We start from the raw sequence: 15,434 nt of genomic DNA on the forward strand, positions 1-15,434 counted from the left end.
AGGGTCTTACATAAGTTGTTTGGCGTTCTAGGTGCTATATTAAGTTCAAGACCAGTACACTGTTTGTTTTGGGTTGTTTACATTGGTGTGTACTGGAGTACACCAGTTGGTGTGTGTGGGTTTTTTGTGTGATTGATAGCAAGCTAAATATATACATAGTGCTTGTAATGAAACAATGACACACTTGCAATAGAGCTGGACCACAGAAACATAATTGGAACAACAGTCCCGTGAAACAATTACAAAGTATCCTTTCTTGTGGACTGTGATTCAACTGTATCCCCTTTTTAATGAAAGTATTTTTCATGTGATTCATTTGCAATTTACAAACGACCGAATTTTAAATCAGCCCCACGCATAAAAATCACCACTTGCGTGCATGGCCGGGCCCTGCGCACACCATGCACATTTTCAAAATGGCCTGGCCACACGCGTAACTGTCGATACCGCACAAATGCCGGGCCCTGAGAAAGGGGCGGGCTGGGGGGGGGCGTGTTCTGGACAGGGAGGGTGGGGTGGGGTAGGGCAGGGCGGGGAGGGCTGGGATGGAGGCCAAGGAAGCACGCGCCGGCAGCCAGCAGGCGCACGTAAATTACTTCTACTCCGGAGAAGCAGAAAGTAACAAAATAAAAAAATTCAGGCAAGGTAGGTTAGATTTAGGGGGTGGGGAGGAGAGGGGAAGGGGAAGGAAGGTTAGGCAGGGGGTTAGGGAAGTTCCCTCCCAGTCTGCTCCAATTAAGGAGAAGGCCAGATTGCGTCGCCACGCAGACGTCGCAAAAATTGTGCGCGCCCCTTGTGCGCGCCACACACGCTCTCACGGATTATAAAATCCAGCGTGCATGTGCGTTCAGCCCCCCAATTTTATAAAGCGTGCGCCCAATATGCGCATGTTATAGAATCGGAGCATCCATGTGCAGGCACCAGGAACCGCATGCACAGTGACGCATGCGCCTATGTTCAGAAATATACCCCAAAGTATCTTTCTTGAAGTCCAGCTCTATTACAAGTGTGGCATCGTTTCATTACAAGCACTTTGTATTTATTTTGACAATGTTGTATGTCGATATCTAAAACATGTTATAAATGCATAACATTACAGAGAGTTTAGAAGCGGTGTGAATGAGGAATGATTGACTAGGGCAATTGATAAATATATGTGTGTGTTATTGTGCCAATTTTATTTTTTGAATAGTTTTGATATTCTTTGCCATTGTATAATAAAGCTTGCAACATTAACCTTCTTTCAAATAATTTAAAACATTAGTTTTACTGGTTATTTATTGGTGTTACTTACCCTATTTTAGGGTTCTCTGTTGGATATATATATACATATATATATATTTACAACACACACACACATATATATACACACACACACATATATATGCATACACATATATATGCATACACTGTAGACCCGATATAACGCAAAATAACTTATAATGTAGCCAAAGGTTGACTCTCAACTTCATCCATTTTTTTCAATGTTATAATACATATCTTGTTGTTTCAGGATGTTTTAAAATTGATAATGACAGAGTGCAGATGTTTTGTTCTTAGCATTTTTGTTCTTAGCAATATAAACTTTATTTCCATGAAATCTTTATTTCTAGCATCCAAAAATTTATATACTATAAGATTACCACATTTTTAAATCTATTACAGCAAAATGTATAAACTTGATATAACCCGGGATCACTTATAATGCAGACTGAATTTTTGGATCCCATCACCCGCGTTACATCAGGTCTACAGTGTGTTTCTGCCTCCGTGTGCATATAAATATATACACACACATAAATATATAGCTGATGTGAAATTTTTTCGTGCTTACAATAACATGACGTGCCTTTCTGATATAGCTGTAAGACTAAAGATTGGACTGTCGATTCAACAGTGGTACTGAAATTTAATTTGATTTGCTCTGCAGGCAACTGGACTATCATTTTAAAAATAAAAAAATTAAATGGAGTTTCTCGAGTGACACTAGAGATCTCTTCTGCAATAGACCCGCTCTCAAGTACCTGCCAGCTGGGACTTCTAATGTGTTGCTAGGCAACCTGGCATCCACAGTACCTGAACCAAGTGGATTTACTGTGTGATCTTAGACCCTATATGATGGCTAAATAAATGAATATACTATTGACCTAATGTGGGCTAGAACAGAGCCCAGCTGCAGATAAAAGACCTATGGATAGATGAAGGACTTCTGTTTCTGGAGCTGTGACTCTGGCAATGAAGCCCGAGCAGGGGGAGGTTTAACAGGTTTTCTGTGTTGCAAGCCAAATTTCATATTATCATATGATTGATGTCCTGTCCTAGTTTTCTAACTCTCATCTCAACGCCGTCTGACATTTTCTGTCCCACAGGATGGGCTGAGATGGGTGCCGGACTGAGAATTTATTTTATTTACGTAAAGTATTTGTTCCCTGCCCCTCTAAACAGTTTGGGGGTGGGGTTACAGTAAAATCATACACAATCAAAGATGCCACTGAATACCAACTACAAAAAAAAAATACTCTGTCATTAATACACCGTTAAAAAAGAAAAAAGAACATTTCAGTGTTAACCTTAATGTGTCCTCAGAAGGTAAAAAAACAATATTTCATAGCATATATACTGCAAGTACTTAAGCATATAAGGTATCAGATTATCTTAGTTCACTGCACTGGACCAAGAAGTCTATCCCGGGAGGTAAAAGCATCATTAAATAAAAAAAGTTTTAAGAGGTTTCTTAAAAACTTTGGAGTCACTTGTATGACATATACTAGATGATAATGAGATGATAATGAGTTCCAAATAGTTGGACCAAATATAGAAAATTATTTCCTGTGTGTCTCTGATAATCATGCATCTTTAGGGGAAGAAATGTCAAGTAATAATTGATTGGATGAATGGAAAGTAAGGATTGGAGTATGAATTCTTAAAGCTGAAGTAGTCTAGGGTGAAGTAACATTGCTCAAAGGAATGAGGTAGATCTTAAAAAAGTACGCCGGATTTTGTAAGATACGCGCATAGCCGCCTGGTCCAAGGGCAGTGCATCTCATGCAGTACCTGCATAGGATTTTAGAGAGCACTGGGGAGAAGCTGGTTGCCGTGGTCCATGTGGATTACAAATGACATAGGAAGGTGCAGGAGGGAGGTTCTGGAAACCAAATTTAGACTTAAGTAGGAGATTGAAATCCAGAGCCGCCCAGGGGTGCATTCTCAGAGATGCTCTGCATTCCAGGTGCAGGACCCCAAATGCAGGCTAAGCTCCAGGGTCTCATTGTGTGCATGAGATGATAATGCAAGGAAGAGGGCTTTATATTTGTTAGGACCTAGGGAACATTTTGGGGAGTGGCAAGTCTGTTCTGGCAGCATAGGCTCCACCTTTATCATGGGCTACTGGCATTAACATTCTTGAGCGTAATTTTCTAACAGCTTGAATGTTCAACGTGGAATAACTTGCCTAAGTCTGCTCTGAAAATGTGTGAGTTGCCCTACCCATATATGCAGAGTGTTACGCCTGCTCTTGAGAAGGAGTAGCTTTCTGCATGTATATTGACATGCAAACTTTCCTCACCCCAGCTCTGTGCCCCTGGAATGCCTCTTGCTAGTGTGGGTTTAACGTATGCACACAATAAGGGGTAGATTTTAAAAGAAGCGCGTGTGGCCTATATGTGTACATGCTACCCAGCGCGCACACATAAACACCTGATTTTATAACATGCACGCGCAGGCACACGCATGTTATAAAATGCCCCGGACCGCCCATGCCCTGCCCTTTTTTTCAAGCCCCGGGACTTATACGCGTCCCGGGGCTTTACGTGCGCCACCGGGCCTTTTGAAAATGGGCCTGGCACGCGTAACCCCCCTACGCGTGTAAATCCTCCTGGATTTATGCTCATAGGTCTTTGAAAATCTGCCCCTAAGGTTTTGCACATACTTTTATGTGCACAGCCTCCTAACTGATTTTCAAAGTGCCACTCACCTTTCCTGAAATAGGGTTTAATACAAGTAAACTGCTTGGAAAATCAAGTCCTTAAGAAGGAGACAGAGCGACTTTTAAACTAAATCATGGGGGAAAGCCAACAGTTGCTTACAGCTGCCCCCTGTGTTAACTAGGAAATCCTAGATGAGCATCTATGGTGGGTGGCAAATTATAGCCACCTGCTTGATACATACATATACATATAGAAAAGATGACAGGTAAGGACTATACTGCCTATCTAAGCTGCCCAATTTTATTTGTAGTGCATAGCCATAGACTCCAGTTGATCTCTGGCTTTCCCTTCGCTTCTTTGCATCTAGGCATCCTCTGTGTTTATCACATGCTTTCTTACTATTTCTGTCTCTACCACCTCCCTTGGGAGGACATTCCATGCATCCACCACCTTTTCTGTGAAGCAATATTTTCTGCTTTTCTCTTGAGTCTACTTTCTTGCAACCTTGTACCATGACCTCTTGTTCTAGAGAATTCTTTCCTCTGAAACAGGTATGCTTCTTTAACATTATTTAGTTGGAGGCATTTGAATGTCTCTATCATATCATATACTGGTTGTATCTCCTCTCTTCTAGTGTATAAATATCAAGGTCCTTTAGTTTAATCTCATAGACCTTTTGATGTAGACCCTGTACCAGTTTGGCAGTCATTCTCTGCACCTCCTGCAGCCTGCCTATATCTTTTCACAGAAATAGCCTCCAGAACTGGACACATTATCACCTCCTTTTTTTTTTTTTTTTTTTTTTTACAGATTATATACTTCTACCTATGTACCTTTGTATCCCTCTGGCTATGGCCACTGTTTCATTATCTTTAGATCATCAGACACAATCACACCAGAATCCCTCTTTGTCAGTGCATTCTACTATCTCTCCACCCTCATCATGTACTGTCCTTGGATTTCTACACCCCAAATGCATGACCTTGTGTTTCTTGGTATTGAATTTTAACTGTCAATCACTTGAGCACTCCTCAGTTTTCTTAGATCACTTTTCATTCTGTTTATTCCCTCAGGGATGTCCACTCTATTCCAGAACTTAGTGTCATTTGCAAAAAAGGCAAACTTTTCTTCCTAATTCCTCCTCAATATCGCTCACAAAGATGTTGAATAGAACTGGTTCCAGGACTGAGCCATAGGGAACTCCACTATTCATCTTTCCCACTTCAGAATGAATTCCATTCCAAATGACCATCTATTTTCTCTCACTGTACCAGTTTCTAGTCCAGTCCACCACTCGAAGCCCACCTCCATGCAGTTCAGTTTATTTAGGAGCTTCCTATGCAGGACAGTAACAAAAACTTTGCTGAAATCCAAGTAGACCACATCCAACGCATGCACTTAATCTAATTGTCTAGTCACCCAGTTGAAGAAATAGATCAGATTTGTTTGACCCAATTTCCTTATGGTAAAATCATGCTGCCTCAGGTCATGCAACCTTCTGATTTCTAGATACTTCACTATCTTTTCCTTTGGCAGAGTCCCCATTAATTTCTCCACCATAAGGTAAGGCTAACTGGCTTGTAGTTTCCAACCTCCTCTGTCTCTGTTAGCTCTTATATGAATTCCATTGCCCTTTTGGTAAACTAGAACCAGAAAATCTTACATACAGTGGTAATGCAGAAGCTGACTAGTTTCCACAATAATTCCATATACAATTATGATGCTATCTGGTGTCTATTAATTGAGTAATCTGATTGGGAGCTGCGAGGCTCTGTTCTCTCTCTTCATAATAGCATAATCACATAAAGGCCAATATTCAAAAGATCTAGTTTCAATCTGGCACATTGAAAACTCTCCCTATCTGAGATCTTAAAAAGTGTCTTGGACCAGGGGAAGAGTCAAGTCAGGGAAACAAATTTAGGCACTCAGTACTGATTTATAGCAATAGGCATCTAAATTGGGTACCTAAAGTTAGGTGAGTGAATACAAGACCTAAATTGAGACACCTCAGTTTTAGATACCTAAAATAGGCACCTATTTCAGCTGAACTTAAGGACCAAATTTTGGAAAATGTAGAGGTTGATATTCAAAGGTTTTGGCTGGGTAACCTTTGAAGTACACAGACAAACCTGAGACTTACATTTCTCAATTCCTCAATGGCAAAATTTTACCCAGGGAAGTCATTACCCAGCTAAAAAATTAGCTGGCTAAAAAGAGGCAGGATGGAATTGCTCCAGGGGCAGGACTAAAATGTATGTATAGTGCTAGCTGGATAAACTTAGCTAGGTAAGTCTGGCCAGAAAAATCACTGTCCTAAAGTTAACCAGGTAACTTTACCCAGGTAACTTTCCTACTCCCCGGCAAACTCAATATGGACCTTTTAGGTATCTAAGTTTTCTGAAAATAGATTCCTAATTTGGGGGCCTAAATTTAGGTGCTCATTTTTTTTTTTTTTTTTTTTTTATAAAGCCTCATAGTAACACCCAGGCTGCATTGCTATCCTTGCTTATGCTGCTTTAGCTAAGGATATCTCTCTAATGTCATCCATACAAACTTGATCTCCTGCAGGAGATCTCTTATCTAAGTTGGTTTAGTCATCTCACATTTTTGCTCTCTGTTGTTCCAGATAGCTGAACATATCTAACACCCAGGCCCCATACTATTTTTACCCAACCCCTCCTCATCTTCATCTTACCACTGCACCCTGTCCCTAGCATGCTTTCTTCTCTCTGCCTGTCTCAACTCTTTTTTACTTATTCTCTTGGTTGGCAAACTTGGTGGTTGGGCTTTTGCTGTTCTCTTAGGGCCAGATTTTAAAAACTATGTGCGGGCGTAGATTTGTGCACACAACCTGGCATGCACAAATCTACGCTCGATTTTATAACATGCGTGCGCAGCAGCGTGCATGTTATAAAATCCAGGATTGGCGTGCACAAGGGGGTGCACAATTGTGCAACTTGCACGTGCCGAGCCGCGCTGCCTTCCTCTGTTCCCTTCCCCTACCTAACCCGCCCCCCAGCCCTACCTAAAACCCCCCCTTACCTTTAGGGGCGGATTTTAAAAGGGTTATGCATGTAATATATGCGCGTAACTCTTTTAAAAGCCTCCTGTGCGCTGAGCCTATTTTGCATAGGCTCGGCGACGCGCGCAAACCCCAGGACACCCGTATGCCATTTGCCGCTGTGCCCGGGATCGCGGGCCGGCCATCGCGCACAAATTACACCTGCCCGGAGGCAGGCGCAACTTAAAAATTAAAGGTAATGGTATGTAGTTAGGCTAGCATAGGTAGGGGAAGGGAGGGGAAGGTGGGGGGGGGGGCGGAAGCAAAGTTCCCTCCAAGGCTGCTCTGATTTCGGAGCAGCCTCGGAGGGAAAGGAGGAAGGCTGCGTGGCTCAGTGTGTGCAAGTTGCACAATTGTGCACCCCCTTGCGCGCACCGACCCTGGATTTTATAACATGCGTGCGGCTGCGTGCGCATGTTATAAAATCGGGCGTAGATTTGTGCATGCCGGGTTGTGCGCACAAATCTACGCCCGCGCGTAGTTTTTAAAATCTGCCCTTTAATTTTTAAATTGCGCCTGCCTCCAGGCAGGTGTAGGTTGTGCGCGCTGGTGACGGCCGGCCCGTGATCCTGGGCACAACGGCAAATGGCCGCTGTGCCTGGAGGCTCCGGCCCTGCCCCCGGACTGCCCCACCCACTTCCCACCCCCTTTTTCAAGCCCCGGGACATACGCGCGTCCTGGGGCTTGCACGCGTTGCTGAGCCTATGCAAAATAGGCTCGGCACGCGCAGGAGGCTTTTAAAAGGGTTATGCGAGTATATTACGCGCGTAACCCTTTTAAAATCTGCCCCTTAGACTCTTGGATGTTACTGGGTGATCTATATACTGCACTTCTTGCTCTCTCAGGCTGCTCCATGCTTTCAGTAGGATGAGTTTCCAAAATTTTGTGCATACATTTTTACGTTTGCCACAAAAATTACTAGATGACTGGTTCTTTAGGTCGTTAATTTGCATGAGTCTATTTGCTTCTTGTATTCTATACTTTACAGCATTTAACTGCATTATGAGAATAATTTTCAAAGCAATCTAACTGCGTTAAAATGATTTTACTGTGCCTTGATTGCCGGGTCTGAAGATTGCCCTCCTCAGCCTGGCTAAAAGTACAAAAGGGTTTCCAAAGCAGGTGGACTTTTAGCTAGATTGCAAGGAGGTGTTTCCAGGGGAGGAAAATAGCATGCGTACATGACATTTACAGAAGTATGTGCGCTTTTTTACCCCTTGCAGTGCCCACACAAAATAGTGGACAGAAAGTACCCAAGTACTTTTAGAGCATGCATTTTATGCTAATTTTCAAAGACAAATTACCCATTTAGTTTCTCTTTGAAGCTTTAAGTATGTGTAATGAAAGTGCATTACACTTGCTTTACAGTTCTGCGGTCCATTTGAAAAAAGCCCCCATATATGTACAAATTTATATGGTTTTAATAAATTAAAAATTCCAGTAAATTCTTTAATGGCTCAAAATATCATAATGGTATGTAGTTAGGCTTGCATACAGCACTGAGGAGAGATTGTGTGACCAGGGGCATTTGCCCTGGGCCCCACACCACCATGATAGCTCCATCCCCAACACTATAATTTCCTGTCAACCAGTGTACTGGGGCCCCGCTGCAGTAGATTCACCCTGGGACCTGCTGGTAGCACTATGTGCCCCACTGCTACATTTAGAGGTAGATTTTCAAAGCAGCGTGCACGCTCGTCCATGTGCGCACAGTTCCTGGTGTGCGCACATGGACGCACCGATTTTATAACATGCGTGTGCTGGTGCGCGCATGTTATAAAATTGGATGGCCGTGCGCCCATGCGCACAGGATTTTAAAATCCACATGTGCATGTGTGGGGGGCTCGCTCAGGGAGGTGAATTTTAGTAAACTACGTACGGTGATGCAATCAGGCCTCCCCCAGTTCCCTCCCAGTCTGCTCTAATTAATGAGCGGACTGGAAGGGAACTTTCCTATTCCTAACCCTACCCTTCCTACCTCTTCTCCTCTCCTCCCTGACCCCTAATATAACCCTAACTATCTCCATTTTTTTTTTTTTAACTTACTGCTCCATTGAAGCAGAAGCAAGTTATGCGCGCTGGCAAAACGGTGCGTGCTTCCTCGGAACTGCAGTTAATGACCGCTGTCCCGACCAGCCTCCGTCCCGCCCCAGCCAGACCACGCCCCCCAGCCCACCCCTTTTTCAGGACCCAGCACTTGTGCATGTATTGGGACTTACGTGCTTGGCCGGGCCCTTTTGAAAATGCGTGCGGTGAGCGCGGGGCCCAGCCACACGCGATTTTTATATGCACAGCCCTTTCAAAATTCACCCGATAGTATTGCAAGTACTGTACTAAGTGTTCCAAAATACCTTCAATATTCTTAGTAGTAATGGGGCAAGGAATTCAAATTATATTTCTGCATGCATCCTATAGCATTGTCAACTCACCCTCATTAGAAGGCAGTCACCCTCTTCCGTGCGTTGTTTGCCTCCACGAACTGTATTGGTTAGGTCTTCTTTTACCCTCTTCAAAAACTTTGCTTTTCGAGCAGGGTTTCACCCCCAAGTCTCGCTTACTAGTGATGCAGCAGGCTGAGGGATAAGCAGAAGCAGAATGAGGATCCAAATAAGGATGTGACAAAAGATGTGGCCAAAAGGAAATAGGTTTAATTTCCTGGCTCATATTATGAGACGTCTCCACTTTTCTTATTTAGCAAAAATATAACAGATCCTATTTTCCAAATAGTTTCTCCCAGTTCTTTATTTTTTTTTAATGAAAAAAACTCTTCTTGAGACAAAGGTCTAAAAAAACATTTTATCTTAGGAATGCAAAACCCTTCATCCTTTCTCCCTTTGACATTGCAAAGTGCGACTGGCCCTCTCCTTTTTCCAGCATGTGTCTTTGCTAAATTGCATTAACTAAAGTGCTTTTGAGAAGGCTGCACATTCTGACTGGATTCTGCTTCCTTTGTTTGCTGAATGCTTCGCTTAGCGCCCAGCGTTCTTGCATGAAGCAAACAATTCCCCTTCATCATAATCATTTCCATTTTACAAATGCTGCTGCCCTGTGCTTTGTCTGCAAACCATCGCTGTATTAATGTGTTTTGGGTAATTTTCTAGCCCTACAGGGCAGCAGTCAGCAAGTTTTCCAAGCAAAAAAAGGAGATCAGATGAATTATATAATCAGAGCAAATGCATTTTGGGCTGGATTTCAAGGAGTACAGTGAACACTCAATGAGTCTTATTCAATAAAGAATATTTCTATAGGCAACAGACCAGGGAAAAGTCCTTTTCTGAATAAGGCCCTAAATCTCTCTCACATTTCTTATCATGATTTCCTTAATCAGCTCATCCTCTCTAAACCATCTGAACAAGCTTTCCTATTAAGGCAGTATTCCAAAATGTATTACATGTATCATACAACTGTGGTAAGGCCACACTTTAAGCATATGTCTCTTTTATTTTTGTTAAACAAAAGAAAGGGGGGACTGGAATGCCCAGTAGAATGGCAAAGAGATATGGAGACTTGCACCTCTGGGACTAAGTGACTTGGAGTACTGGAATACAGATAGAGAATCTTTCTGCAATATTTTCATCATTAATACTGCAGAGGGGTTAGGAGGAAATATTGTTTATCTTTTTGCAGATAATACTAAGATCAATAAGTGGACTGTGTAAGATGAAGAGTAAGTTGGGTAGGACTGAGGCATAGTCAACAGTTTGGTAGCTAAGTTTTAATGTAAAAAAGGGCAGTGTCATGCATTTAAGGTGCAGAAGTCCAAGACAGCAGTACATAATGAGGGCTGAGATACATACCTTGGCTTAGGAGTGTGGTTAATTATGCACAAAATAAACCCATTTAGTGATACAACCCTGAAAGAACTCTCAGTGTGATTATGCCTGGTGATCAAGATTGCAAAAGGTTTGACATGGCAGCGGCAAGAGCCAGAGGAATGCTAGGGCACACATGGAGAAGTATTACCAGTAAAATAAGGATGTGATATTTATAATGCTGCTGAACAAATCATTGGTGAAATCTCATCTGGAGTATCATGCCCAATTGTAGAGACTGCATCTCTAAGGAGTATAGTTAGAGTATAGGTAGTCCTGAGGAGGACTACAACAATGGTATAAACCTGCACCATAAACCCAGTGAAATGAAATTTAAGGACCTAAATATGCATACCTAGATCAGTGGCTCCATCTTCAGGGACTGCCTCACCAGTCAGGTTTTCAGGATATTCACAATGAATAGGCATGAGGTATAATTGCATATAATAGAGGCAGTGCCAGCAAATATACCTCATGCCTATTCATTGTGAATATCCTGAAAACCAGACTGTCTCCAAGGACTGGGATGAGAACCACTGCCCTAAAGAAAGGGAAGGAGAAAGGGGCAGGGCTGGATTAAAGGTTTTGGTATGCATAGGCAGAGTGCCATGGTGACACACTTTTAAAGCAAATCATCTGGACCAGAAGGTATGCACCCCAGGGTTCTAACGGAACTTAAAAATGAAATTTTATATCTATTAATTAAAATTTGTAACCTATCATTTAAATCATCCATTGTACTGAAGATTGGAGGGTGGCCAATGTAACCCCAATATTTAAAAAGGGCTCCAGGGGCAATCCAGGATACTATAGACCAGTGAGCCTGACTTCAGAGCCAGGAAAAATAGTGGTAACTATTCTAAAGATCAAAATCGTAGAGCATATAGAAAAAAACATGGTTTAATGGAACACAGTCAACATGGATTTACCCAAGGCAAGCCTGGTGTCACAAATCTGCTTCATTTTTTGAAGGGGTTAAGAAATATGGGGATAAAGGTGAACCGGTAGATGTAGTGTATTTGGATTTTCAGAAGGCGCTTTACAAAGATCCTCATGAGAGGCTTCTAAGGAAACTAAAAAGTCATGGGATAGGAGGTGGTGTCCTTTTGTGGATTACAAACTGGTTAAAAGACAGGAAACAGAGAGTAGGATTAAATGGTCAATTTCTCAGTGGAAAAGGGTAAACAGTGGAGTGTGCCGACCCCAGATTTTATAACATATGCGCGGCTGCGCTCGCATGTTATAAAATCAGGCGTAGATTTGTGCACACCGGGTTACACACACAAATCTACACCCGCGCGTAGCTATTAAAATCCTGCCCTAAGGTTCTATTGCCTTTTCTCTGTTGTACTCTGAGAAGCATTGATCAATTCAGACACATAAGGCAACAAAAGGCATCAAGATTGGTGGGGGACTCTGTTCTGCCTACCTAATCTTTGACTAGGTCTATAGCCCCCTTCATACATATGAGCACAGACCTACTTTGTTCCATTCTACTTCAGTTATCCACCATTGAAATTTGGCAGAATTTTCTGCCACCAATCATCGACCCAACCTCAGTTGCATCAGCTGAGAATCTGCCAATTGGACTTGATCATGTTATCCAAAAGCCTGGTTTATGGCCTCAATAAACTACTCAAGCTGATTGAGTAATGAAATATTCTGCTCCAGTAGAGAAGTGGCCGATTTAAGGACATCTATCATAAAAAGGCTCACCATGAGTTCTGTCTTGCTGGTTGCTGTAGTTTATGAATAGGATTGGAATCAAAATATCAAGCAGTACTGATGAACAAATCCCCAAAACTCCTGCTCGTTCCCCCTGAGTTTCTCAGGCATGATACTTGTGGTTTGGGTATCAGGGACTACCAATCAGTGGAGTCACTGGAAGTTTTAAGGGGTACCCTTGCAATTCTTCTACTTGTAGATGCTGCATTTGGTCTTGCAGATTTGGGATGATATTAATCATTTATTTAATTAAATCTGGGGACCTGGCACCTTCCATTTTGGGAAATAGGGCTGATATAAACGGTCATGACCAACCGATCATGAGTAATCATTTCCAGGCTGCACACCTGAGAGGGAAGAGTCCAACTTCCCAAGTGAGGCCCAGCGAGCAGCACGGCTGCGATAAAGTATCTTGGCAGGACCAGGGTCAGGCTCCAGCTTTCCAAGCATAGGCAACAGCATAGTCCATAGTTCCAGGCAGCAGCAGATCAGAATAAAGGATTCCAGGCAAAGGAATCAAAATCAGAAGTACACTGATTTTATATTCTTGAAAATAAGTTTATTAGTCAATTGCCATTGCCGGAAGTTTAGGGTAGGGCTGCCAGCTCACCTCAGCTTAATTAAACCAGCTGATCCAATCATGATTTTGACTCGCTGTATGCATGGAGTTGTAGTTCTGATTATCTAAGGAAAACCAACAGGACATCTCTATGCGTGGAATGGGGAAAAACCAGAACTGGATCAGGCTGCTTAATTGACCTGGAGTGAGTTGGCAATTCTAGTGGTAAGGTGTGTGGTTTTTATCTGCTGAAGGCTCTTCTCATCATCTGACTCCTTGCTTAGAGAGCTGCCCTGCTCTTGGAGGTTGCTGCTTCAAGACATTCAGGTGAATTTTCAAAGGAGTTAATGTAAATGTAACATACTATGTAGCAAATTTCGAAAGTCATTCAAGCATATAAAGAGCACTTACATGGGTAAATACTATGGACAATTCAATGGCATATTTGGAGCAATTTCCAAAGCACACTTACATAGGTAAAGGGCATTTACACATGTAAAACACATTTTTAACCACGTAAATGCTTTTGAAAATCAGGCTTTCAGTATATCTGACTCTGCCCCCTCCCCCCAGTGTAGCCTATAAATTTGTCCACTCCTGGTCTATACTGTTGGAGGACATAAGCACTCTAGGACTGCAGTTTAAAGAGTAAATCATTTCATCTTTCTGAGCAATTCAAAACTCAAGCTTGCAAATTAATACTACTGTAAAGTTGAAAACATACTGTGCAGTATTATTTTCCTTGGCCAAGTTATCAAAAAAGCATGTAGTTTATACACCATCACTTTTTTAAAGCAGAGAAAGTGAGAAGGAAATTCAGAGATGTAAATGAACCTGGTGTTACCCTTTTGCACATCTCAATACAGACAGGTGATGAAAAGAGTCTGCTGCATTGTTTCTTTTTAATGTACGCTAGACCAATTTCAGAAATATCTATTTCAATACTCAGTTTATAACAATAATAATTTAGGTGATCCAATTTGGGAACCAAAAGTCAAACCTGCTAGCACAAAGAATAATGTGATATTGCACTTAGAAGACAAGGTAGCATTCGCTATCAGTATTAGAATAATAGTGTTCATATATTTAAAAAAAAAACAAAATGCAAACCTTTGCATCACTTTAGAACATTTCTAAGAAAAGGTTTTCATTGCACAATTCTGTTTTGTCTAATATGCAGAAAATATCATTTGAAAATATGTGTATAAGACTTCATTATTTGCCTCTCTCAGAAAACAGAATATATATATATATATATATATATATATATATATATATATATATTCACATGCACACAGACACACATAATTAATGTTTTGTTATTTACTCTGTGTGGGGAAAGGGGTTCATTAATTTTCTTCTGAAGTATTTAGGAGAAGAAGAAAAAAAATACTAGCTGTATAAAAACATGTTAATGAGCATGAATACAATTTTTTAAAGTAATCTTTAGAAATTCATTTAAACATTTATTTTCACAGTTGGGGTGGGCTGAATCTATAGCAACCTGGCCCAGTTGTGTTGCGTTGCCATAGCAACTTCCTGTTGCCCTTTTCATTGTTCATGCTTCTCCATAGAAATACTTTGTCACCGTCACAGACATGAGTAATTTGGAGTCTTAAGTACTGTACTTAAGCAAAGCTGAAAGTCAGACAAAAGGGAAATAAAAAAAAAAAGCAAATAAAACTGCATCTATTCTACATGAATATTTTAATTTAATAGATGAACATAAAAAAAGGGTTGCTGACTTTGTTAAACTTGTGCCGTAGGAATATAGTGCATCTGTACACAACAGCACTATGCAAGCACTATAACCCTCTTGGCGCAGGGGAGAGGGCTCCTTTTCCGCATTTCTGTTTGTAGCTACTGTTTTGACTTTTCTCCTTCTTCTAATCAGAGTGCAACACTTTTCCTACAGTGGCATTCACCTCATCAGTGCTAGATTTAGCCCCTAGCACATCTACCCCTCACCGAAATGAAAAGTGTTTTCGAATTATGCCGATGATGTAACTGCTGCTAGATAGGTAGCTTTAAAATGTTCAAGTGCTCATGCTGGCTAGCTCTCCAACTTGGAGGGCATTCCGTGTGTGCTGAGTTTAGCCTTTGGAGGCTACGTTTTCTAGGCTCTGTTAAAGATGACTGAGATTCATGAATTCTAAAGCGTGAGCTGTGTTTTTTTTCTGCTCCTGTCACCATCACACCAGAGCTTTCTAGTTAGCTGCTCCTATCCTGAGCCAGCACAGAAAAGGCTTGGGGTAAAGAATTCAATTCAACTCAGCAAGAAATGAAGGTGCGAAAACAAAATAGATTTTAACTTGCTAGCTAAGCAGACAGGACCTAGAAACTAAATAAGA

At 41.6% G+C, this 15,434-nt stretch overlaps 1 protein-coding gene across 5 annotated transcripts in view; it reads right to left on the reverse strand.

The window, feature by feature from the left end:
* Window positions 1-15,434, reverse strand: part of RALY (RALY heterogeneous nuclear ribonucleoprotein) — a 918,689-nt gene that overhangs the window by 655,098 nt on the left and 248,157 nt on the right. For all 5 annotated transcript variants that reach the window (XM_029612733.1, XM_029612736.1, XM_029612731.1 and 2 more), the window contains exon 2: window positions 9,417-9,560. The gene's annotated coding sequence lies outside the window, so the exon portion shown is untranslated. The remainder of the gene's footprint in view (window positions 1-9,416; window positions 9,561-15,434) is intronic.

Source organism: Rhinatrema bivittatum, chromosome 8, assembly GCF_901001135.1.
Source record: "Rhinatrema bivittatum chromosome 8, aRhiBiv1.1, whole genome shotgun sequence".
Lineage (NCBI taxonomy): Eukaryota > Metazoa > Chordata > Amphibia > Gymnophiona > Rhinatrematidae > Rhinatrema > Rhinatrema bivittatum.